Source organism: Antedon bifida, chromosome 5 (genome assembly GCF_963402885.1).
Source record: "Antedon bifida chromosome 5, ecAntBifi1.1, whole genome shotgun sequence".
Taxonomy (NCBI): domain Eukaryota; kingdom Metazoa; phylum Echinodermata; class Crinoidea; order Comatulida; family Antedonidae; genus Antedon; species Antedon bifida.
The window spans coordinates 13,539,334-13,565,514 of record NC_136230.1 but is presented as its reverse complement, the minus strand read 5'-3'; the positions used below and the strand labels follow the sequence as shown (position 1 = coordinate 13,565,514).

At 33.6% G+C, this 26,181-nt stretch overlaps 1 protein-coding gene and 1 long non-coding RNA gene across 10 annotated transcripts in view; one reads left to right on the top strand and one right to left on the bottom strand.

Annotated features, from left to right (window-relative positions):
• Window positions 1-26,181, top strand: part of LOC144842636 (uncharacterized) — a 173,169-nt gene that overhangs the window by 114,977 nt on the left and 32,011 nt on the right. The window lies entirely within an intron of this gene.
• On the bottom strand, window positions 9,626-14,091 carry LOC144842717 (uncharacterized). 9 transcript variants are annotated; one of them, XR_013612155.1, is made up of 6 exons: window positions 14,049-14,091; window positions 12,870-12,945; window positions 11,350-11,410; window positions 10,999-11,076; window positions 10,228-10,286; window positions 9,626-9,973 (listed from the first exon to the last, which is right to left on the bottom strand). It is a non-coding gene; the product is annotated as an uncharacterized LOC144842717 (long non-coding RNA). The 9 variants fall into 9 exon arrangements; XR_013612156.1 differs by lacking the exon at window positions 14,049-14,091 and adding an exon at window positions 13,834-13,854; XR_013612153.1 differs by lacking the exon at window positions 14,049-14,091 and adding an exon at window positions 13,675-13,725.

Below are 26,181 nucleotides of genomic sequence, written 5' to 3'. Positions count from 1 at the left end.
ATGCAGTGACAATTGCTAATTTATTCTCTTTGTACCGTAACGTTTTTTTTACATCTGATCGGCATTTTCGAAGTTCAACTCAGTCGCAAGAATGGTTCTAGTGACAAGAACGTAACACACATTTTTGTCATTGTTGTGTGCCACTATGTTTGAATTGAAATATTTTCTATTCCCAACACATGTACGAAAAGAGAACCTATTTAAGTATACAGAAAATAGTGCAATCTGTGTGAATTTCAACAAGAATGTTTTCCGTTTCTCGGTAACATGTTTTATATAACCAAAAGTAAAAAGAGAAAAAAATATATAAATATTAATAAGTAGATAATTTAAATATACTGTAGTGTATAAGCTTAAAATAATACTGTTTTTTTTTTTCAATAACGTGTGAGTTTAAAATTGCCCATATGACACCAACCAAATATATTGGGATATACATACTTCAAATAATTATGTCAGGTATATAATGTAAGTCGCTTAGTATACGAAGATAGACTAGTTTCATCATGTTATATTTTTTGTCCGTATGCTGTACTATGATATTTACGTACATTTACAGCAATACCTTCAACGCGATTATGTTGACAATAATATGTATAACTAGAGGGTACTCCGAAAGTACAAACCTCCGCCTACTGTAAAATTCCCCTACATAAAATGTATCTATATATTTTTTTACATTTTTTTTATTAGTTCTAAGTGTAAATAGGCTAACTGCACACTACAAAGTTGTGGATGAGAGTTTGGTGTAATGGTTATGTATCCAGCCTCCCACAGTTGCTGGTCTAAGTCCCGCTGAGATTTTTTTTTTTATTATTTTTTTTTTTTTTTTTTTTGTGGACCTTGATCTTTGACCCTGACCCTTCAAAATGTAACCACAATTATATGATGAGTCATTGATCATTGTGGCTAAGTTTGGTGAGAATCGGATAAAAACTAGGCAGTAAAATAGTTTTTTGTTAGTTGTGACCTTGACCTATGACCTTTTCCCCTCAAATTCGAATTCCTCCGAGCTTTTGGGGCATAGATTATTGTGGCCAAATTTGGTGAGAATCGGATAAAAACTGTGGCCTCCAGGCTGTTCACAGACAGACACACAAACACACACACAAACATACAGGGGTGAAAATATAACCTCCTTGGCGGAGGTAATAATTAATGTTTAGCTATTGCGTCATCAGTGATGTTTTCAAATTGAACTTGAACTCATCAGTCAAACTTTATAGTGATTTCTGATTTGACAAATTTAATTTGATTACATTCCAATTATCAGGAAACATAAAATGTTACATAAATTTTACATAAACAACATGGTACAAAGACGTAAACTTACTGTGAGCTTCTGCATTTAAATTATACTTTTACAAATAACAGTTAGTTGGATTTTGTTGCTTATGCTCGAATTGTCTTTTTTGCCCTACTAAAAAGGTACTATAAGCTACTAAACTAATTACGTAATACGTATAATCAATAACCTTATTAGAGAGGTTTCGCAATCTTACGAATACGATAACGAAAACGGATACGTCACGCGCACGTATTCGTTTTCGTAAGCCAGTAAAAATCTGTTTCGCATGGCAACGAAATATTGAGGGCGCCGTCCAAAATATGACTGCGGTAAATTTGAGCGAAGCGCAGGTACGTGTTGCTTGGTGCTTGGCTGCCTAGGCCTAGCGTAACATCAAAGCAAGTGAGGACTTTAAAAACTGCTATTTATCAAAATTGACCAGCATTTTAGTAAATTACTTTAGTAAATTACTTTCAATAAAATCTATAATTATATTATAATCATGAATCGTTTCTGATTCAAATTCAGAATGTGCAAAATAGATCGAAAACTATACTCGTTTTGTAGTTACGAATATGGCTGGTGATATTCGTCAACACGAATACGCTTTACGAATAAGAAATGGGGATCAGCTCAAAAGTTTCACAAATGCGTGACGTATCCGTTTTCGTTATCGTATTCGTAAGGTTGCGAAACCTCCCTATTACCGATAACGAAAACGGATACGTCACGAATTTGTGAAACTTTTGAGCTGCTCCCCATTTCTTATTCGTAAAGCGTATTATCACCAGCCATATTCGTAACTACAAAACGAGTATAGTTTTTGATTTATTTTGCACATTCTGAATTTGAATCAGGAACGATTCATGATTATAATATAATTATAGATTTATTGAAAGTAATTTACTAAAGTAATTTACTAAAATGCATGTCAATTTTGATAAATAGCAGTTTTTAAAGTCCTCACTCGCTTTGATGTTACGCTAGGCCTAGGCAGCCAAGCACCAAGCAACACGTACCTGCGCTTCGCTCAAATTTACCGCAGTCATATTTTGGACGGCGCCCTCAATATTTCGTTGCCATGCGAAACAGATTTTTACTGGCTTACGAATACGTGTGCGTGACGTATCCTTTTTCGTTATCGTATTCGTAAGATTGCGAAACCTCTCTTTTTACTGGCTTACGAACACGAATACGTGCGCGTGACGTATCCGTTTTCGTTATCGTATTCGTAAGATTGCGAAACCTCTCTAATAATTGCCTTGGAGGAGCCCTAAAAAAGCGGCGGATAACTCCAAAGGGGAGGGAGGGGGGATTTTTGCATGCGGTATAAAAAGTAATTAACCTGCTCTATTATACTGGTTCCAGGACTAATCCCAGCGGCGATCCAATCCAATCCAATCAATACAATTGTTACCAATATTTACAATTTTATAATGGCCCTTTTTCATGAAATTATATCATTTTTATAGGAAAATTGAATCTGGTCCAATTTTCAAGTAGCACAAATTACAGTAGCTAGGAAGTTTGTTTTCTATCCAATTTGACCTAGCTCATAAAAATACATCGCGAGAGAAAACCAGGTAGACGTCCATTTAATAAACATTGTACAACCAGACCAAAAAACAATGATATTTTATGATAAATAAACCAATAAAAAAGGTTTTAACCTGAAACAGGTTATCATTTGTAAATTTTACTTTGAGAATTTATTTTCGCTTTATCAGTTAGTTGACAAGTTGATACAATGTTAGAAATTTGATTATTGGCTCCCATCTTTAAGGTTAATGCTGGTAATTTTGGTCAAAGGATAAGCTGATGCAAGTTAAAGGATATCTTGTTTCTGCTAAATAAACCAGCCTACTCCCAATGAGTATGAATGACATTTATCTAGAATAGGAATGGTGTTGAGGTCCATATAATTCTAATTACATCTGATTTAAAAGAGGATGATAAATAATCCAGGGCATCTTTCGTGATGAATATGGGGTTACCCCAGTGTTCTGGTTCAAATTCATCCCATGTTAATTTTACAGCAGTTATCGAAGCATGTCGTTTGTCAGATGCTACTGCACCCAATCCCATATATGTATACCTTCTTTTAAGCTGCTATAAGGATTGTCATATCAATTAAGAACCAAGTTTGATAATGCAGTTTATGTATGTAAAGATAAGTTGGAACTGAAATGTATTGATAATTATGCTTCACGTATACAGTTGACATTTAATTTAGAAGATAAGAAATCTACACTATTTCCATGCATAAATAAGCTTTTAAAATTTGTTTGAAAATGATAAATAATACTAAACCACCTAAACAATAAAATATAATTATCTGGAACGCCAACAAATATTGTGCATAGCCATAAGACAGTAGTTTCGTCGTCTCGGTAGCGCTACATTTTCAGCACCCGATTCTCGTACGGTTCATGTCTAACAACAAGAAACTGCTGCGCTGTTTCATGTCAAGCGACCATAACAGGCCCGTCCATATCACGCATGTGTCACTGTTGCATGTCCCAGTACTGTACTACTGTAAAACTTCATTCATCTAATGTGAAATTGTCCGCCGGCAACCAGAGTCGAGTCGTAGGCCCAACCAAACAATGGAACTCGCTCGTGATTGGTGAACATTATTATAGACCTGGGTTAAACTAGGAGGCCAAGGCCCTAGATTTGTGTATGTTTCGAACAGTGTATGCAATTCTAGGATTTAGATTTCTGTTTAAGCAAACTGTCAGGATATTTCAGTAAAAATGTCGATGATTTTCCACCAAGAATTAGTTAGCGAAATGTCTGTACAAGTTCGCCAAATTTGGTACGGGTTGACCTGATCGTCTCTAAAATGGGTCCGATATCGCCTTGGACGAGTCCTCCTAAATACCAAGCCCCCCTATCAATAATTATAACTTGGAGGACCCTCTTGAACCATGCTTGAACCGACCCGACCGATCGTATGTCAACCCTTTCTAGCCTGCCTAAGGAGACCGTGCAGTTTTGTGCCAAGATAAGTATAAATAAATATAGATATAAGTATATATAAATATATGTAAGCTAGGCCTAGCCTAGTGGTGGCCTGTAGTAGGCCTAGCTAGACCTATCTAGTAGGCTAGGCTAGCCGTGATTATTTACCCATGCATCCGCCTCAGGATGCTCTAGCTGATTGCTCTATGAGGCCAGGCCTCATTATACCCTAACACATTTTATATATGATTCATACCCAAGTTTAATTAAATGCTAAATGCCTAGTAGTAGTAGTATAATGTTCGATTCGGGTATGAACTGACCAAAATATATACAATTTGGCATGGGTAAGAGTGGCATGGGTACGAGTTTGTTATGGTACGAGTTTGTTTATGGTACGGGTGAGCCAGTATCCCCTCCCCCACCCCCTTAGCTAGGCTAACCAATGGCGATCCACCTATGGCATGGCTAGGCCCAGTAGTATCATCCATTTCCCGGTCTTCTTGAGATAAAATTAAACTAATGATGTTTAACTACATTTTTGCTACAAACTACAGCACTAAACTACTAAATATGTCCGGTCAACCCCGTCCCGTACCCATACCAACTCATATCCATGACAGCTGATGCGTATCCAAGTAAAGTTGAATGCTATGTAAAACATTTATTATTTCTTGAAATGGGACCCTCTACCCACTTCACAGCATTTTTCTCGCTCTTCTGTGGTCGATCTATAAATCCTATGATAGACTTTAGGATTTCGTATTCTTCTAGATAACAATTTTTTTTAAAAAAACATCTAATTGGTTAGTGTGATTAAATTTATATTTGTACGTATGTTTCAAACCAAATACAGTAGGCTTACAGTTCTGTATTTAAATTTAAAACATTTCTATTTCCAGATGGTTGTAGCTGTGCTTTCAGAAATAAAAGATATCGTCATGAATTTTTCCCACCCTCGTACCTCCTAGAATTTGATACTATTAATGCTGTATGAAAATATAAGAAGGGCAATTTCTATGGTGAGAAATTTCAGTGCATATTTATTTAAATTACTTGGATCTGGGCAATGTCATCAGATAATGATTTGCACATACAGTAGTTACACTAACCCTATTATCAACTAATAATGTGATTTAATAATATTTTTTACAGTTATTTGAAGAAATACATGATTCATTGTGGAAATCGAAGTGATTCAAATACAATAAAAGAGGATAGAACAAATTTGTTGAAATGATGTCCACCATTATTCAGATGTACTGTACATTGTGCACAAAAATATTAGACAGTAGGGTCGTTCTATGCCAAGTTTGGTTTGTTTATTTTCAAAAATGAAGTTTTAACTGGGGTTAGAAAAAGTCACCATTAATGTCACATATTAATAATGCAAATACAAAATAGAAAGTTGTTTGTTGTTTCATATCAAATATAATATGGTACTTGGTTCGTATATGATTGAACAAATATCTTGTACAACTTTAACTTTATGTATTGTCCATGTGTGCAAATCTTTTTTAAATCTAGAGTGACACTGCCAAAGCATAGAAGTTACAATTGTAACAAAATAGCACCCTTAAAAATTAAAAATGCTTTTTCAAGTAAAAATATTAACTATGAATTATTTTACGTTCATAAAGTTAGGGGAGACTGTACTCAATAAAAATATGTAGTTCCCCATAGTATCTCAATTGTGTGTACATTCCATTACCCAAATGATATCGGACCTATATTTTAATGTATAATAATGCAACTATAAATGTACATTTACACAATGTTTATGCAAAATGTTTTACCTCTATAATACAATTTCAAAAGATTTTAATTGATTGACTATACATAATAAATATTATTTTATTAATTTTGATTTCATTTACTTTACAATAGTATCTTTTGTTTTTTATTAAATATGTTAATTAGTAACCAACTGAAATAAAATTTAATACATGTTGCGATCCGTGAAATTAAACTATATTAAAGCACTAATAATGTATTTGACTTGTTTGCTTTAATTAATTATCAACAACATTTACACTAACACCAAACTGCAGTCAGTCAGCCATAACAGGTAATTTTATGATGGTACACTTGTTCGGCTACCATATAAAGGAAGAATTTCCAGTATACAGAATATGCCACTGGTAAACGCGCTAGACGAGAAGAATACAGTAATAGGATGTACAACAAGCCAAGTTTAATTGTTCTAGATAGTTATTCATTTAAAATACCATTTACATACAGTTATATACAATAAGGATTTAAAAATATTACATACACTATGACTATATGAGTTAATTACACAGGCTTTTGCGAGTATTAATGTGCAGCAATCATACCAACTCACCCAGCCTGATGAAGTCAAATTATTAATGTACATGAGCCCAGACATCAATAAAAAAATTAATGCTCATATCAATAACAATGACCAGATTATTTTATTGTTGATCAACTTCACAATTTACAAAAGGGCCAAATATTTCATTATTGACTGATTTGGTAAAGGGTGGTGGCACACCAATAACTGATTCTACCTATCCGAAAGATGCATTGGTTTTATAGTAGATTGATTTGGATGATGCTATTGTACAGTTATGTATATGTTATTCTACATATATGTTACTCTACATATACAAACACATTACCTGGTTTATTCTCATTGATGGGTACACCCACACTTTTACATAAATTGTCCATATCTGTAGCTGAAAAATATAAATACGTCACTGCATTAGATATTTTAGTAATGATACAATAAAATTAGCTTTTAATGTTACCATGCAGCAAACAAAATATATATATATTTCTCACAGAATTTGTTGTTAAGTGTAATAAGTACTTTTTAGGATGAGAATTAAGGTATAATCTCTGAGAAGCTACTTACCACACACAAATGATGTGAACTGATAAAAATTGCTTTGCTTTGGTGGTACTGTACCTCTAAATCATGCCGCTCTCCTGCGAGTGGTGCTAAACCATTCCAAGTTTTTCAAGAGACCTTCTAGTATAGTACAGTATTGAGAAATTTGATTTGATACACTAATAAAGATGCTTAATAATATTTGGCTGCTACCATCTTCCGTTGACTGCAATGTAGAAATTGAGACGGACAGTAAATTTTTGTTTATTAATATTAAACATTTCATAAACTGTAACATGGCTTTTACAGTGGTCGTACAGGTATAGAATATAATATAATGGATGGTTTTAAATTTGTATAGTGCATACTAGTGCTAGTAGTATGTAGTAGGCTAGGCAGCCTTCATCATTAGGTCCTGTTTTTAGTATTCAAAGAAATTATTTCAACTCAAGCTTTCTTTGAGACAACTTTGCTGTAAGTATAAGAGTTAGTTAGTTAGTTGCTGGCCAGAGACTCGTCAATTTATTGTTGATATATTTTATTACTCCATCGTCGATAACATATTTTCCTGTAACAGTAACTATTATTTCATTTCATCACATTTCATAATTTGTTTTTGTTTAGGTAGTATAAGTGTACATTATTTGATTTATTAAACTAGAAATAAATGGAACTACTACTAGTAACTTCCCTATTTAAAAATTGTCTTGTCTAGCATCGGCCTTGCCTTCTACTGGGTATAGGTAGAAGGTAGAGCCCGCCGAGGCACTCTGGTAGACACGAGCTAGGCCCCCATTAAAGAAGACCAAGGCCTGCCCGTAGGCCGACCTCTCTCGCGGAGTGACTAATAAGCATACGCGGCTAGAGCGAATCTCTTCCCGGTTCCATACACTGAACCACCACTCTAGCTAGCCTACAATATTTAGTGAGACTCGTCAATTTACTATTAAGGCATGCATTGCTAGATATTTTACACATTGATAATACATTTTCTCATATTGGAAGTACTTATTATTTTAATTCATTATGTTTCATACTTTATTTTTTTAGACGTTAGTTTCCTTCCTTGATTGAATGAATTGAAAATAAATAAACATATTGTATTAATTAAAGGTTCCTTTAGCAAAATGGAATAACCTTTCCTGTAGTATAAGAATACAAAAATAATTGGGAGCTCCGTACCTGTGCGATGAAGTCTGTGAGTTAAAGAATACTCGAGCGGAAGAATAACACACACACTAACCTAATCTATTTACCAGCAAAACAGCGTCCTCTCCGATTTTTTCGCGTAGATTTTAAATAACGAAAAAATAAATGTCAAATAATAGCTAATTAATGACTAATTATTACACACACTTAATATTTAATAGTGTAAGTTTGTTCCACACATAAAACAGCATTTAATTCCAAAATTGTAATACAATTATATTGGAAAGTTAGATTTGTATTGGTAATTGAAATTTATTATTTGGACTAATAATAAAACACTGTAAAACAGCATTCAAAAACTATCGCGGAAAAATACTTAATCATTTGCAATTTTGTTCAAATCTGGTACAAGCATTTTATATGTATTTGTTCATCTTTGGTAGAAAAATTGGGTAATTTACTAAGATTTTAGATTGTTTGGACCATTTGTAGTTTCAAAATATGATGCCTATGAACACATATGCAACTTGAACTCATTTAGTGAAAATGCTCCTATTAATAATGTACAACAAAAAGAATGACACAGTATTATTCTTTTACATTAATAATAGGTGAAGGCAAATCTTACAACTTGAAGTGACACAAACTTTTTTTTTACGGAGACAGAGTATTATTCTTTAAAATAATGTTACTATTATTAGGTCTAATGCCTTATTTTAAAATGTATTAAACTTAGTTGATTGAAATTGACTCTTTCAGGTGTAGCTACTACACATCTAAATGAACTACTTAATATCATTTTATTAATTACACATAAATACGGGTACATGGGAAGAGGATGTTATCAAAACCAGTAACACCCTACATGGCAAGTGCACCCTTAGCCAGTTTTTTTTCTTTAAAAAGGGGCAAATGCAAGCAACTGAAGAAAAAATATATTTAAGTCTACCTATTAGATGAAAAAAAGTCTGCTGGCTAGGAGAATTGGCCATAATTCTCATGAGTTAGGCATTTACTAGCAATTTCGCTGATGGTCTCTGTGTGAAAACTTAAGAAAAAAAAAGTGGGTGGAACCCATTTGTTGAAATAAATGTGAATATGAATGAATGAATATTCGAGTGGCCATTATGATGACGTCACAACATTTTTCATGAACTAAATTTCTTCATTTCAGCCTTTTAGTGGAATATTTAACAGTAACATGACTAATAATGATTATTATAACAATATATTATTTCGCATAATATGTGCAACTTCCATCAATTGGTACATGTGTATTATGAACAAAGTGAACATTACTAAAAGTAGGCCTTTAGTAATGCTCTGTTGCAAAATATACTCTCAAGAAGAAACTAGGAAATTAGGAGTGTTGTATGTATACATTTTATTGCAATACCATATAAACCAATAGTAACAACAAGACATGTAATTTATTGTACTGTTAAATAAAACAAAATACTAATTTGTACTATAAATATCTAAAACATCTTTTATTAACAGTAATTTCTTTGTCACACTAAAATATCACATACAACTAAAATTATTTGATATTTATTTTTAAATGTTTATTTGATAATGCTTTTTCATAATTAAGGAATATTTGTAGGTGCTAAATTCTGTCTTGGACGGGTGATGGTCCTAACAGTGTCATTTCATCCTCAAACCCTATTTCTTCATATGTCTGTTTATGTATTCACACGATCCTGTATTTTATCCTGTAACAATAAATACAACTGTAATTACATGATCACCGAAACAACTCATTAATAACATACAACATAACATATAAGGATGAGTAAAAATGTTAATGTTAAACAAACCAACTATTAAATTGTGTAATATGCCATGTACAATGTTGCCATTGCAACTAAATAAAAACACAGAAATGAATACAAGTGTAACTACACATTAACACAAACAGTGGATAGGGGAAAATCTGGCTTTGTACTAGGCTGTATTGTAGACTTACTTTTAATCTGCACAAAAATATCCTCATCCTCTAATATTTCATATGGACCACTACTGTAGCTTTAAAGATTGATTGAAAATAATTGTTAAACATATCAGCCTTTTGTTAAGCATCTCAGCTTAAAAACAGAAGTACCTCCAAGATTTAAGGCTGACGGTTAAGAGTAATTAGATTTATAAGACTTCTTCATCCAAGACCAAAATTTGTTGTTGTTATTTTTCATTTCATTAGCAAGTGCTTGTAAGTAAGAGTAGTACTTGCTCCTACAAAGTTTTTTGAAATTTGCACGAGCAGTAATACAGAATCAGTAAGATACTTCTTCTTGAATTTAAGGATTTTTCTTTGGACTTAAGATGAGCAAAAACTATGTATAAGTACGGTTAAAGAAGAATGATAAGAATTAAAAATGTCATCATTACAATTAACACTATTAGAAATATCCTTATTGCAACAAATCAGGTCTAAAACATAAGTAGGTTCTTTATTAATTACATTGAAAAAAACCAAAAAGGATTAAAAACAGAGTCCAAGAAACTTAAAATCGACAGCTAGTAGACAAACCATGTAATCATTATGTTAGTTAATATGTACAGCAAGTTGCACTGGCAATGCAACGAATAGAAAACACTGGCATCAATACCAATACAACTACACAGCACAAACATTGAATAGAGGCAAATTGGGCTGTCTACCTGACTGTGTACAATACCACAAAGTGAATAAGTGCAAATTTGGCTTTAAACTAGACTGTGCTGTAGACTCATAACTTACTTTTAATGTGCACAATATCAACATCCTCATGACATTTCTATGGGAAAATTTTGCAAGTCCAATAGCATGCATGACAACCTGTGGATAGAAGCGCAATGACTGATTAGGACATATGTCATAGTTAAATCATGGACCTATAAATTAGATTAATTTATAAGTCGATGGTTAAATTATCAAGTTAAAATAGACAGCTAGTAGACAAATCATCTAATGATATTATGTTAGTTGATATGCTATGTAGGCCAACATCAAGTTGTACTGGCAATGCAACTAATATAAAACTACAAAGCACAAACAGTGAATAGAGGCAAATTGGGCTGTACATGGCTGTTTAGTAAAATCACAACTTACTTTTAATATCAACATCCTCATGATATTTCTCTGGAAATGCTGCAAGTTCAATAGGAACAAACTGTGGACAGAAACAAAATGATAATGCCTAATTAAGACATGTGTAAACTATGAAGTCTAAAATAGACAGCTAGTAGACTAGTATTTTAGAGCTAGTATTTTATCTTCAACAAGTTGTACTGACAATGCAACTAGTATTAAAAACCCAGCAATTTATAGCTTGTTGACAAACCATCTAATCATTTTGTTAGTTACATGGCATGTACAAAAAGTTGTACTGGCACTGTACTAATATAAAATAAAACTCAGTGTACAGTTACAATGATATACTGTAAAATCTTTTATTTTCATGGCACTAAATTTTTGCAATTTCATGATTTCAAGCATTTCGCCATTTTGATTTTCATAATGGAGCGTTTTTCGTCCATAAGTTTTTCAACATACACTTAATAATTGTAGCAAAACCATAATGCTAAGTTTTAACCAACATGTTTTGCTTAGTATTAAAATTATTATTTGGCTAGGGCTAGCTTATTGGGGGGCTAGCTTAGCAGCCATAGCCTGCCTAGTTTTCAAAGCATTTTAGCGAAATTTTATACTCACTAGGCCTATGCTTGTACAATATTCATAACAATACAGTATTTTATAAGACGCAAATTCAATAAAGCCTTCCCGCGATTTGTTTTAAAAACTACACATCAACCCTACCATATATTAACTGTCAATAATTACTGTTTAACAAGAGGTCAAACTATAGCCTGAGAACACATCAACACGGTATCGGCTAAATTTATGATTCTTCTACTAGCCTTTTTTTCAGATTACCTTTTTTCAGATTTTCATTACACGTAATCTGTGTATTTTTTGCGTGTTAAACATAACTGTAACCTCAAAAGGTTTAGCAGAAAGCCTTAGCAGCAAGTAAGTTGGTAGGTCTAACAAATGTTTCATACATTTAAATATTAAATCAAAAATATCCGGTCAGATTATGTGAATCAAATTTGCTGGCTTATAATTAAACAAGATAGTTGACATCAGACATCAGCCAACACGAAAGTTTGGCAAGTGTAAACCTGGACAGTGGGGAAAAACAGTAAAACTGTCATAACTTGTGAATGATTTTTACTTACTTTACAAATTTCAAGAACATGAAGAATTTTTTTTTTTTTGACTGGCTGAAATATACTTTTGGACCACAGTCCAAACATCGAAAAAAATGTACATTATTAAAATCTGCACCACATGAACTGTGGGCCTGCCGGCCCATCATCTTCAGTTTTGGGTCAGTCATAGGCGTTGGGCACAATAGTCTTACCGTTGGGTCTGATAGTTCTAATGTTTAGCTGGGCTTGGTTGTTTTATATTCTGGTTTGAAAATCTTTTTCAATATTTTAAATAACCAATATTCCATGATCAACTGTTTTATATTGAGTTCTTATACCTACTTTTTAACATGCCATGGATAATAAAGAGATATAAAACTTAAGTTTATCGTTATAATAATAATATTCATTTTTTACCTAATTTTACATTTGCAATCTTCAATTTAGTTGAGTACTGCGTTACGTAGAACATCATTTGACCTATTTTTCAAAACTGAGGGGAAAAAAAAGTGCAAATTTGTTTAATACAGTAGTACAAATTCATCTGTTTTATAAAATGTTGTTATTATGAATCACCGATTGTCTTTTCCCATTAAAAAAAACAAATTTGCGGCCCAAACGTCCTAAAAGTACATTAGTTTGTCCTGATCGTCTTGAAATGACCCTCATCATCTGTGAACCCGATTAATAGTTTGACAACCGGCTATCCCACTAGGCATAGGTTTAATAGGATCCGTTACGAGTAAGCCAAATAATTAGGTAGTACGGGTTTGCATGGGTACGGGTTAGCCGAATTGAGTACAAATTGACCAATTTGGGTACGAGTTGGCATGGTTACGGGTTGACCAGCATCCTTCCTACTAACCTTCTTGAGGCTATGGCATAGGGCCTATGTGGTGGTAGGCTAGAGGGTCTAGTAGTAGGCTAGGCCTGGCCTACCTAAACAACAAGGCCTAGCCTAGAGTAGTAGTATAGTAGTACTAGCCTAGGCTAGGCTAGTAGACTACCTAGAGGGGATTCTAGAGGCCTATCATAACCTACTACTAGATGGTCAGTTTATTCAATATTTAATGTACATCTAATAGAATTTTAAGGGACAAAGAAAACCAAGTGGGAATTGATCAACCAGATAGATCCTAACTAACAACATTCATACGAATGAGGGACGAATTGACCAGACCGATTCAATTCAGCAATTGGTCTAGGTGCACACGGCACGTACGTAATATGTGGTAGCTGGTTGGCCAGCAGGCGCCACAACTTGTTAACACAGTTTTACATCGATATAATATACAGTATCTACTATATAATTAAGTTTTAATATAACTAAGCTTATATAATATTATAGGCAGGATAATGCATCACTTGATATTTTTTATACTTAATTTAAATAGTTTATACGTAAGTATTATTTTTAATTTATGTCAAAAGATGACCTTTTGATACGCGATTTTAAAAATAAAATATCACTTTTAATCTGTCAATAAAAAATTAATAGATAATAAATAATATGTCAGGCAAGTACAAAAATATAATAATGCATTTAATTAAATTGTAAATGAAATGTCCATGTAACTGATATTACAATATATTTACAAAAATGATAATGGTAACAATTAATAATATCAATTGGCATTCAGTCTGGTTGCCGGCGGACAATTTCACGTTAGATGAATGAAGTTTTACAGTAGTACAGTACTGGGACATGCAACAGTGACACATGCGTGATATGGATGGGCCTGTAATGGTCGCTTGACATGGAACAGCACAGCAGTTTCTTGTTGTTAGACATAAACAGTACGAGAATCGGGTGTTTTCAGCTTCTCTCCGGACTTTAGTTTCCTGTTGTATTTGTGATGTTTTTTAGTCATTGAATTGATGTCTATCTTGTATGTGTTTTTGATGTCCATTTCGTGTGTTTTGCTGGAATACGTTACTGTTTTTTCTGATGTTATATGTTGCCAAACCTAAGTTTCCTACGAGGTACGAAAGGAGGGGCTCGGGTAAAAATGAGGAAAAGTGGTAATAAGAGCCCACTCCCCTCCATCATTCTTGCAAACGTTAGATCGCTACCAAATAAAATTGATGAAATTAGAAACAGAAATATTAAGTGATCATAATACAATGTGTATGCTGCCGAAATACAGACAACGTTTTAAAAGCAATTCAAGCCAATCACAATTGAATACCGCGCCTGGACGGAAGATGCAGTGGATACATTACACGGTTGCTTTGAATGTACGGACGGAAACATAAGACTGCTATTAATTGAGAAACAACGGGCTTTTGCAGACAAAGTAGTCTTGTTAAACTGAAACAAAAAGAAATCAACAAGTTAATCAAATCCGGTAAAGCTGAAGATGGTAGAACTCTTGAAAATAAATTTAAGAACTGTGATAGCCGCGGAGCATGGAAGGCAATGCGAACAATGTCTGGTTTTAACTGTAAAGAAAGTAATAATAATAGTAATACTAACAATTTTAATTTTAAACTCGCAAATGGAATGGTGTTGAGGTCCATATAATTCTAATTACATCTGATTTAAAAGAGGATGATAAATAATCCAGGGCATCTTTCGTGATGAATATGGGGTTACCTCAGTGTTCTGGTTCAAATTCATCCCATGTTAATTTTACAGCAGTTATCGAAGCATGCCGTTTGTCAGATGCTACTGCACCCAATCCCATATATGTATACCTTCTTTTAAGCTGCTATACGGATTGCCATTTCAATTAAGAACCAAGTTTGATAATGCAGTTTATGTATGTAAAGATAAGTTGGAACTGAAATGTATTGATAATTATGCTTCACGTATACAGTTGACATTTAATTTAGAAGATGAGAAATCTACACTATTTCCATGCATAAATAAGCTTTTAAAATTTGTTTGAAAATGATAAATAATACTAAACCACCTAAACAATAAAATATAATTATCTGGAACGCCAACAAATATTGTGCATAGCCATAAGACAGTAGTTTCGTCGTCGCGGTAGCGCTACATTTTCAGCTTCTCTCCGGACTTTAGTTTCCTGTTGTATTTGTGATGTTTTTTAGTCATTGAATTGATGTCTATCTTGTATGTGTTTTTGATGTCCCTTTCGTGTGGTTTACTGGAATACGTTACTGTTTTTTCTGATGTTATTTGTTGCCAAACCTAAGTTTCCTACGAGGTACGAAAGGAGGGACTCGGGTAAAAATGAGGAAAAGTGGTAATAAGAGCCCACTCCCCTCCATCATTCTTGCAAACGTTAGATCGCTACCAAATAAAATTGATGAAATTAGAAACAGAAATATTAAGTGTGAATATAATGTGAAATCGCGAGTGCCACTAGGAGCATCTGATCATAATACAATGTGTATGCTGCCGAAATACAGACAACGTTTTAAAAGCAATTCAAGCCAATCACAATTGAATACCGCGCCTGGACGGAAGATGCAGTGGATACATTACACGGTTGCTTCGAATGTACGGACTGGTGGTCAGTGGTCGACGATAATAATATCGACACTAATGCTACTGCTGTAAATGAGTACATTAAATACTGTGTTGGAAATGTGATCCCGATCAAATACAAGAAAGTGGACGCAAATAACAAACCATAGATGTCGAGAAACATAAGACTGCTATTAATTGAGAAACAACGGGCTTTTGCAGATAACAAAGTAGTCTTGTTAAACTGAAACAAAAAGAAATCAACAAGTTAATCAAATCCGGTAAAGCTGAAGATGGTAGAAATCTTGAAAATAAATTTAAGAACTGTGATAGCCGCGGAGCATGGAAGGCAATGCGAACAATGTCTGGTTTTAACTGTAAAGAAAGTAATAATAATAGTAATACTAACAATTTTAATTTTAAACTCGCAAATGACCTAAATGAATTTTACTGCCGATTTGATAAACATGATTTTAGCGATAACATAAAGTCATTAGAAAACGAAACCAATAAAAAATCCACCATTTTAAGTATTGATGAAACTTTAGTCGGGCAGGTGTTCCCATGTGTTAAGGTGAACAAAGCTACGGGTCCTGACGGTATTAGCAATAAAGTGCTGACGTTTTGTGGTCACCAACTCTCTCCAGTATTTACAACTTTTTTTAAACGTACTATTGATACTGGAGTTATCCCAACTATTTGGAAGACTTCAATAATAGCACCATTGCCTAAAACTAAACAAATTACTTCCTTAAACGATTACCGTCCCATAACTTTGACACCAAATCCAATGAAATGTTTGGAAAGAATAATGCTTATAATGATTATGTCGAATGATGATATTGATAATGATGTTAATCAGTTTGCATATAGTCAAGACAGAGGTGTAGATGATGCAGTGATGGTGTATACTGATAGTGTATATAAACACTTTGATGTGCCTAGATTTTTCATCAGATCAACTTTTATTGACTTTTCCAGTGCTTTCAATTGTATCCAATCTCACTTACTTATCGATAAATTGTATAAATTAAATGTCAATACTAAAATGTTGTTATGGCTTATCTGTTACCTTAGGGAACGACCACGGTATGTTAAGATAGAAGATGCGCAATCTAAAGTATGCAAAGTCAGCACAGGCGCCCCACAAGGCTGTGTATTATCCCCCATTTTATTTACACTCTATACGAGTGACTATGTATGTGAAGACCCTAAATACGCCATCATCAAGTATGCAGATGATACTGTAATAACGGGTTTCATGTCAGACAAACTTAACGGTTACTTCGATGAAGTAAATAGATTTGCAAAATGGTGTGGTGATAATTACTTAGAGCTCAATATTAAGAAAACTAAAGAAATAATTATTGATTTCAGAATTAAAAAACCTCAAATTGAACCACTAATAATCGACGGAGCAGTTGTTGAAATATTGACAAATATAAATATTTAGGAACCATGATTGATGAGAAACTTACCTGGACAGACCAGGCTGCAACAACTGTTCGCAAAACTAATCAACGTTTGTATTTCATTAGGAGACTCAAAAACTTTAGGGTAAATGAGGAAATACTTGTACTCTTCTACAAAGCCGTTATACAAAGTGTTTTAATGTTTAACTTAACTTGCTACTATGGTAACACGTATGAATACAATAAAAATCAATTTAAACGCATAGTTAAAAGAGCTAAGAAATGCATAAATGGAGATAATAATCTGCCTAGTGTTATGGAAATGTATGTTAATCGAATGGAACAGAAAAGAATTGCAATTATGAACGATGATGATACTCATCCACTCCGTACATCCTTCGTGTTTAATCGTACTGGGTGTAGACTAAGAGTAATATCAAGGTTACGGACAGCACGGTACCGACTGTCATTTGTCCCACAATGTATATTTAAATATAATGACTACAAACACAAATAATTGTATTTCCAAACACCTGGGAACACCTGATAGCATTTATCCTTATCTGTACAAATTTTACAGTTCTGTGTATTTTACTTTGTGTTTTAACAGTTTACTGATTTTATTCTATTTCTATAGTTGCCATGAGAAAAACCAATTTCAAATTTTTCGTTGATAAACTATTTGACATTAAAGTTATCTTGTAATATATGTAAACACGATCTCTCAAGCATCTGGCGGATTTGGGTAAGAACACTTCATTTCGCTCCCAAAACCGTTGGTGGTCTACCTGTTTTTAGTCGCGTGCAACGCGACTTTCCAGCTCACTATGTCGGTCGGTTGGTCAGTCGGTCGGTCGGTAAACACTAACTTGTATATGGCCTTGTCTTGATATCAGTTTCATCTAGTTAAGTCCATTTTTCGATGTGGTTATGTTTTTCACGGTGCGCAATCAAAAATACGCGGTCTACGCACGATTTAACGAAATCACGTTTGTAATCATATCTTCACAAGCATGAATCACAATTAAATAAAATTTGGTACTCATAATTTTTTTTTCATATGGCAATACAACTACGTGCGTAGCGCATATAACGCATGCATACGCGCGCTTAAAATTTTCAAAATTGTCTAATTTATTTTCGATGAAATTAGAGTACGTTTCAGTCAATTTTAAGCGTTTAAAAAATTGTAATGAGTGCGCAGATTTTTGCACGCGCATTGCACTTTAATACGCAATCTTTTTGCTCAATTTCTATTTTCCAACCTTTCTTTAATGTCATCATATTTGATTCACTTTACAATTCGAAATTACGTTATACGAACACGTCAAAACTGACAGGCTACGCACGTGTAAATTAAAAAAATATAAGCATCTGCTTCAAGAATTTTCCCCTTTTCTTTGTTAAATCAATTTTGTAATTATAAATGTTAATTTTGTTGTTTATTTATTTACTTTATTTACAAAGAAAATAAAAGAAGTTGTCATTGTCATTATCATAAATGTTTTTAAACATTTTCAACATTTTTAAACATGTTCAGCAGTTTCGGTCGGTTGGTCGGTCGGTCGGTCGGTTGGTTGGTCGCTAAACACTAACTTGAGCACGCGACTGCAGCCATGTATATGGCCTTGTTTTACTTACAAACACTCGCTCCGTATTCAACAAAATTGACGAATTAGAAGCCGTTATTAAGAATAACTGTATATGCCCTGTTGATATAGATGTTGTAGCAGAAACATGGCAGTCGAATTCAATCTCGACAGATTTCTTATCAATTGATGGCTTTAATGTTTTCACTAAATTAAGAGAGGAAAAAACTGGTGGCGGAGTTGCCGTCTACGTAACGGACAATATCCCTATATGCAACGCCGATTAAAGATGTTATTATTCTCAATGTTCTTGAATGTTTGTGGCTGTATGTTCATCCTTAACGACTCCCACGCAAGGTGTCTGCGATAGCTGTCTGTGCTGTTTATATACCTCCAAAATCTGAACATCAGCAAGTGCTAGTTGACCACATAATTTTTAATGTTGATCAGTTAAAGACAATATACCCGGAAATTGGTTTCGTCATACTGGGCAATTTTAACAGAGTTGATATCACCCCCATTTTGTGCTCACTCTATGAAACAAGTGTTCGTGACACCTACACGTGAACTTGCTATTTTGGACATTATTGTTACTAACATTAATAACGTTTATTGTAAACCAGTTGTTGGTGCATCAATTTGTAATAATGACCATAATACTGTTTTTTGGGCCCCGAGCGGCCTTAAATTAAATGGTAGTATTAGGAAAAGTATTTTAGACCTTTGCCTAAGCATCGTATGTTTGAATTTGGGAGGTGGATAACTGGCCAATCTTGGGTGGAAGTCCTAGAAGCTAAGTCACCCCAAGCTAAGGATGATTTATTTTATCGTACAGTCAATAGCGCTATTAACACTCACTTTCCACTAAAAACTTCTAAAATGCATACTAATGACAAACCTTGGATGACCCCAGAAATTAAGATTCTCAATAAAAAGCGCCAAGTAGCCTTTTGCCAAAATAAAACGTACCTGTTGCGCTTCCTTAGAAACAAAATCATTTTCTCTATCAAATCAGAAAAAAATCCTTTTATCAAGACCGCCTTTCAAATTTAAAAAAGAATGATCCATCCAATTGGCATAAAGGAATGCAAATTATGAGCAATACATTACAATCCCATCCCAACATTTCAGTCCCCGGAGTCCCCCAAAGTTAAGGCAATCTATCAGAATTTTGCATATCTCACATAATAGCCGCCCGATTGAACGCCATAAGCTACCAGCCTACCTTCCAACCTTACCTCTCCCCCTTCCCCCAGATTCAAATCTGAGAAATGTTCACAGCCTTATTAATTAACGCCAGAAAAGCCCAATGAACTTCCTGTAAAATTGATTAAAGAATTTGCATGCGAATTTAGTATCCCTGTTACTAGTATTACTAATGCATCCCTTGCCCAAGGTTCCATTCCTCAAATGTGGAAAGACGCCACTATTACACCTATCCCTAAATTTAAACCTGCTATTGTTTCAAATCTTCGCCCTATATCCCTCACGTCGATTCTAGCAAAAGTCTATGAGGAGTTTGTTTGTAAATGGTTCGGTAACGATATCTCCACCCCACCCCCCTCACCCGAATTGATCATCATCAATTTGTTGGAATTAAGGCATCTTCAACAACTCATTGTCTGGTTGAGATGTTGGATACTCTTTATAAAGGCTCTGACAAACCAAACACAGTCGGTACGTTAGTTGCGACTGACTTTACCAAGGCTTTTGATTCCGTCAATCATAGGCTTGCAATCCAACAGCTTCTTGATCTTGGTGTTCGAAATGAAATATTGCCCTGGGTAGTTGACTTTCTTACCAACAGACGCCAAAGAGTTCGTTACCATTCCGAACTCTCTGAATGGGTAACGCTTTTTATGTGGCGTCCCTCGTGGTACTAAGTTTGGACCAATTATTTTTAACGTTATAATTAACGATGCTGCCAATCATCTAAATTTAAGTATGTTGACGATATTAGCCTTGTTGAGGTCCGTCGTGCTAGCGATCCCACTTTTGTTGATTCTGACGTTTGTGATCTAGATAACTGGGCTAGTCACAACTTTCTCAACCTCAATCCATCAAAATGTAAAGCAAAAACACCCTCTCGATCCTCCAAACTTAGTTATAGGTGGTAAATTGCTGGATTTTGTGCATGAAATAAAAATTCTCGGTATCCCTATACAAGCAAATTTATATGGGATACTCTTATTAGCAATATGATTTCTAATAGTAGCCGTAGATTTTATATGCTTAATCGTCTCAGGCGTTTAATTTGGAGTTTCTGCTTGCGATTTGGTGTCCGTTCATGTGGGGTACGTTCGTCTTATTGTCGAGAATGCCTCAACAGCGTTACATAGTTGTATTACTATAAAACAGTCTCTCATAATTGAGCGAATTATAAAAAGAGCGCTTCGGATTAAATTGGAACGACACATATCTTAACGCACTTAAAAGTACTAATCTTCAGACGCTTGATACGAGAAGAATTAAATTATTTCAAGAATTTGCACATCGATGCGTCTGTTCCAATTCTATCAAAGAGTGGTTTCCTATTAATTCTCGTTCTAACAGTATGCTCCTTAGAAAATCCAACGAATTTCTAATCCCCCGTGCTCGAACCGAAAGATATTTTTTTTTTATCTTTCGTGGGAATCACCCACCTTTATTGTAATTTCTTCTCATTTTCATTAACATGACTTAATAGGTATTTATAAACGTATTCATTTACAAACCAATGTATAGTAGTAAAATAATTCTGTCATTCTCAAAACGATATAGATACATATTTGGCATAAAGGTACCGAACCGAAGGAACCGAAAGATATGCCAAAAGTGCTATACCCTTTCTCGCCAAACTCCTTAATGACAAATGATTCTTGTTTTATTGGTCGTCATGTGCAGTTGTTGCTCGCGTGCTTGTGTGCTACTTTTTGTCTATTTTTAATTTTGTATATTTTTATCGATTCTTAAATTTTGTACCTTTATATTTTTATATTTGTAATTTTTTAGATTTGTTGTCCTTTTGATGTGTACATTATCATGTTAATATTGTTTTAATTCAGCCTTGTGCTGCGATTACGATATATTGAATAAATAAATTAAAAAAATACGTGATTTTTGGCCCTCCCGTCAACACTTTATCATAATTTACACTGAGACTAGTTAGCACTACCGGATGAAGTGTTTACATTTCAGGCAAAGAAACAAAATGTATACGTATACAATACATTAATCTTTATTTAAATTAAAAATGTAGCATACTTAAATCCAAAACGTTATTGTTAATTGATCACATCGTATTGATTTCAGTACAATACTTTGTTTAGAGTGAAACATACTACAACATAATGTTTGTAATATTTCAGACTGGAGCGTCACCTTTATATGTGGCTGCATTCAACGGCCACACAGATGTTTGCACTATTTTGATCAAGGCTGGAGCTAATTTGGATCTTCAGGAAAATGTAAGTGTTACAAACATTAATACTAATATGTGCTATATAATTCAGTGTGATTAAAACAAAGTGCTAATTTTACAATTTAAAGGACGTATCGGTAATAACATACCTAAATGAAACAACTCAGGTCTACTTTGTAGTGAGAATAACTGTATTGTCGAAAACTGCACCATGATTCGAAACAACGCTGCCCCATCAAGGTTAATCTTGACATTGAGAAGTCAGATCAACCAAAGATAGTTTAAAAGTCGCGGTCATTTACTTAGACTTGGATACCTCCAAGCCAAATCTCATCAAATTAATGATCCCGAAACTCAAGAAAGTACAAAAATAGAGTCGATTCCTGACAAACTGTCTTGAAAAAAAAACATCGCATATAGTTATAATAACTATCTGTAAACTCCCTGTCGCACTTTGTAATAATCGTCAAATAACACTTTGTAATACCTGTCGCGCGCACTTGGTGAGAAAACTGTCCAAACCTTCGCATTTTCGTTTTCAACAACAAGATACAAAACCAATCAAGCAAAAATGTATACATATCATGAGTAGTTAAAAGGCAGACTATACTCCTAATTTTTTCCATTTTAGGTTATATGCATGCATATTATAATTTTCAAAAGCAATATATTTTTCTATTTCAATATTTCTTTTAACAATGACTTTAAATGTGTGGGTCCTCTGAAATGTTACAGTTGAATATACATCTTTTAGCTCTCAAAATTTGTATATTTAATGCATCGAAACTATGAAATTTTCCGATACCAAAACATATATTAACATTGTTTAAAATTAAATCGTAGTTGATGTTTCTTTTAACAAAACCTTTATAGGACTTTCAGAATGCATCATATCCACCAACAAATTGAATATTATACTATCAAGAAAAATATCACATACAATACATTGGGCTTTTTGCGAAGAAAACATACACTATTAACTTGATTAATTATTCGCACTTAATACTGTAAAAATATACATAATTCAGCACTATGAATAGTTTCTTTTCAATCAATCAATCAATCAATCAGATTTATATAGCGCCAGTATACATAATAATGTTCAAAGGCGCTTGACAAAGTTAAGCAGGAAATGCCTCTGTGTAAAAATGGGTTTTTAGTCGTGTTTTGAAAGTGTTGATGTTTTCAGATGTCTTTATGTCGATTGTCAGGTCATAGAGTATGTGTGAGTTAACGCGGATATCCCGAACTAATCACGGTGATGATTGAGTTCAAATTTTAGTTTAATTCACCAATTTTTTGGGAAACTTTTAATCATTGTCCGTTGTTATATTTGCTTTCATACTTAATTAAATTCGTGTTTCATCCGTTTCTGGAACTGGTACGTTCTGGTACATGTACTGTATCGCCATTGAGACCCGGGGTGCTTTGGCCCATGTTGCAAGCCGTTTAAAACGTTTTCCTTATGCCGAAACAGCTCACTTATGCTTTTCATTATTTGGTGTTTGATTTAAACTAAATAATGTATTGATTATATACCAATTAGGCCTACCGAATTTATTTGAATAAACGCCGTCTCCCCCATAACACATATTTGTAATATGCAACATCCACCCTCTAATAAACGCCCCGAACATATATTTATACACACAATATTGTATTATAACACAAACACAATTGCATTTGTTGAATAATTCATTGACTGCTATATCTATTTATTTACAAAGTATTTTCATACAATTGTTTACTGTTATCACTTCTTGATAATATCAAATATGGTGTTGTACTTGTTCATATCTAGGGGAATTTATTTTATTATAAAACGTTACCAACAATGCCTCCCCGAATGGACGCCGCCACACCTAACACCCACCCACGACATCACAACAACATCATTGTTTGTATATTTCTCATTACATATATCTGACGACGAGCGTTCCTTCAATGTGTCTTGGTATTTTGTGACCATCATAAAAAGCTTTTTAAAAATGTTTCAATTCGGTTTCAATAGTAATAGGATGAGATGCGATAAAATGATACGTGGAGAGGCGCCGCAATACAACCATGAGAACATTCTAGTCATTTTACAGGACGTAGTATTCCAAATGGAATATGAGGATTGCTGAATTAATTACGCTTTAATTTCCAAAACATATAAAAAAAGTACTATTGTTCCTATAAAACTAACCCTCATAAGATTAATTTTAAACAAAAAAAATTACAGACAATTGTTAATTACAATAAACACGCAATTTAAAGTAAATTTAACTTTCATTTAAGACAAACTGTTCATATTCATAAAAGAAATGAAATACATTGAGTCGAAAATAGATATCGGAAAAGGACAGTTACTAGAGTTCTAATAATTGTTAATACCTACTATGCAGGGTGACGTAAATAGATAAGTGCATTTTTTTAAAAATCTGAATGACTGTGAACTGAGTATTTGCCCGATGGCGGCTAGTTTGATGGATGAGTATGCAGTGACAATTGCTAATTTATTCTTTGTAACTTGTTTTTACATCTGACCGGCATTTTCGAAGTTCAACTCAGTCCCAAGAATGGTTCTAGTGACAAGAACACACTTTTTTTCATTGTTGTGTACCACTATTTTGGAAAATGTTTGAAGTGAAATATTTTCTATTCCCAACACATGTATGGAAAGAGAACCTATTTAAGTATACAGAAAATAGTGCAATCTGTGGGTATACTTAACATAAAGAATTTCAACAAGAATGTTTACAGTTTCTAAGTAGCATGTTTTATCTAACCAAGTAAAAAGAGAAAACAATAATATATAAATAAATTAATAAGTAGACAATTTAAATATACTGTAGTGTATAAGCATAAATAATGTTTTTTTTTTAATAACGAGGATTTCATTTCCGGTTTATGTGAGCTTGAAATAAACACTCGATTCTGCTACTGTCAATAGGTGGTGTCTGAAAAACTAAAGGTTAAATAAAAAAAAAGAAAGAACCACCATATTTTACACAATTGGTAACAGTTTATAAAGTATAAATGCTACAGTTATTAAGTGTTTAAACGTACTGTACCATCCAAAAGAATATTATGCAAGCAAATACGTATGTAATGCATTAATATTAATAAACTTTGTTTAATTTAACAGAGTGTAGCATATATAAATTATATTATTTAATTGAATTAGTATTATACATGATCACATCTAATTGATTTTAGTGCAATATTAGATAGTTTGTTGTGAAGTGAAAAATACTATAACATAATGTTTGTAATATTTCAGGAAGGATGGACACCTTTGGGTGCTGCTGCAAGTAATGGCCACACAGATGTTTGTACTATTTTGATCAAGGCAGGTGCCAATTTGGATCTTACAAACAATGTAAGTTTTACAAACATTATTAGGGGGTGCTGTATAGTTCAGTGTGATTAAAACAATGGTTTAATTTTCAAGTTTAAACCGGCTACCGGTATTATAATATAACACCTAAATAAATTCCTGTCATTTGATTGGACGAATGTGGGTCACATGGCGTGCAATAGTACGCACTTTTAAACGATCGATTAATTGTACTTTTTTCCGTGTACGAAAAAACAAATATTTTCGCGTTTGGAAAAATAAGATATTGTTTTATACTATTGCTTTTGAAATGCAACAGCGCCACATATTTTCGCGGCGATTTTAATGCTATGATGACTGGTTTTTCTGGAGAGATAATATGTACTAATTTAGATCAAAAAGGCATTTAAATTAGCTTTAGATCGTGTGTAAGATTTTTATTAATTAATGGGAACATCTCTACAAGATGTGGAATCGTTGGAAAAAACCATAATTAGCCTAGATAAGTTCAAATTGTCTGTCGAAATTTTACCTTCAGCCAAGCTAGTACTAGGCCTAGGTCTAGCCCAG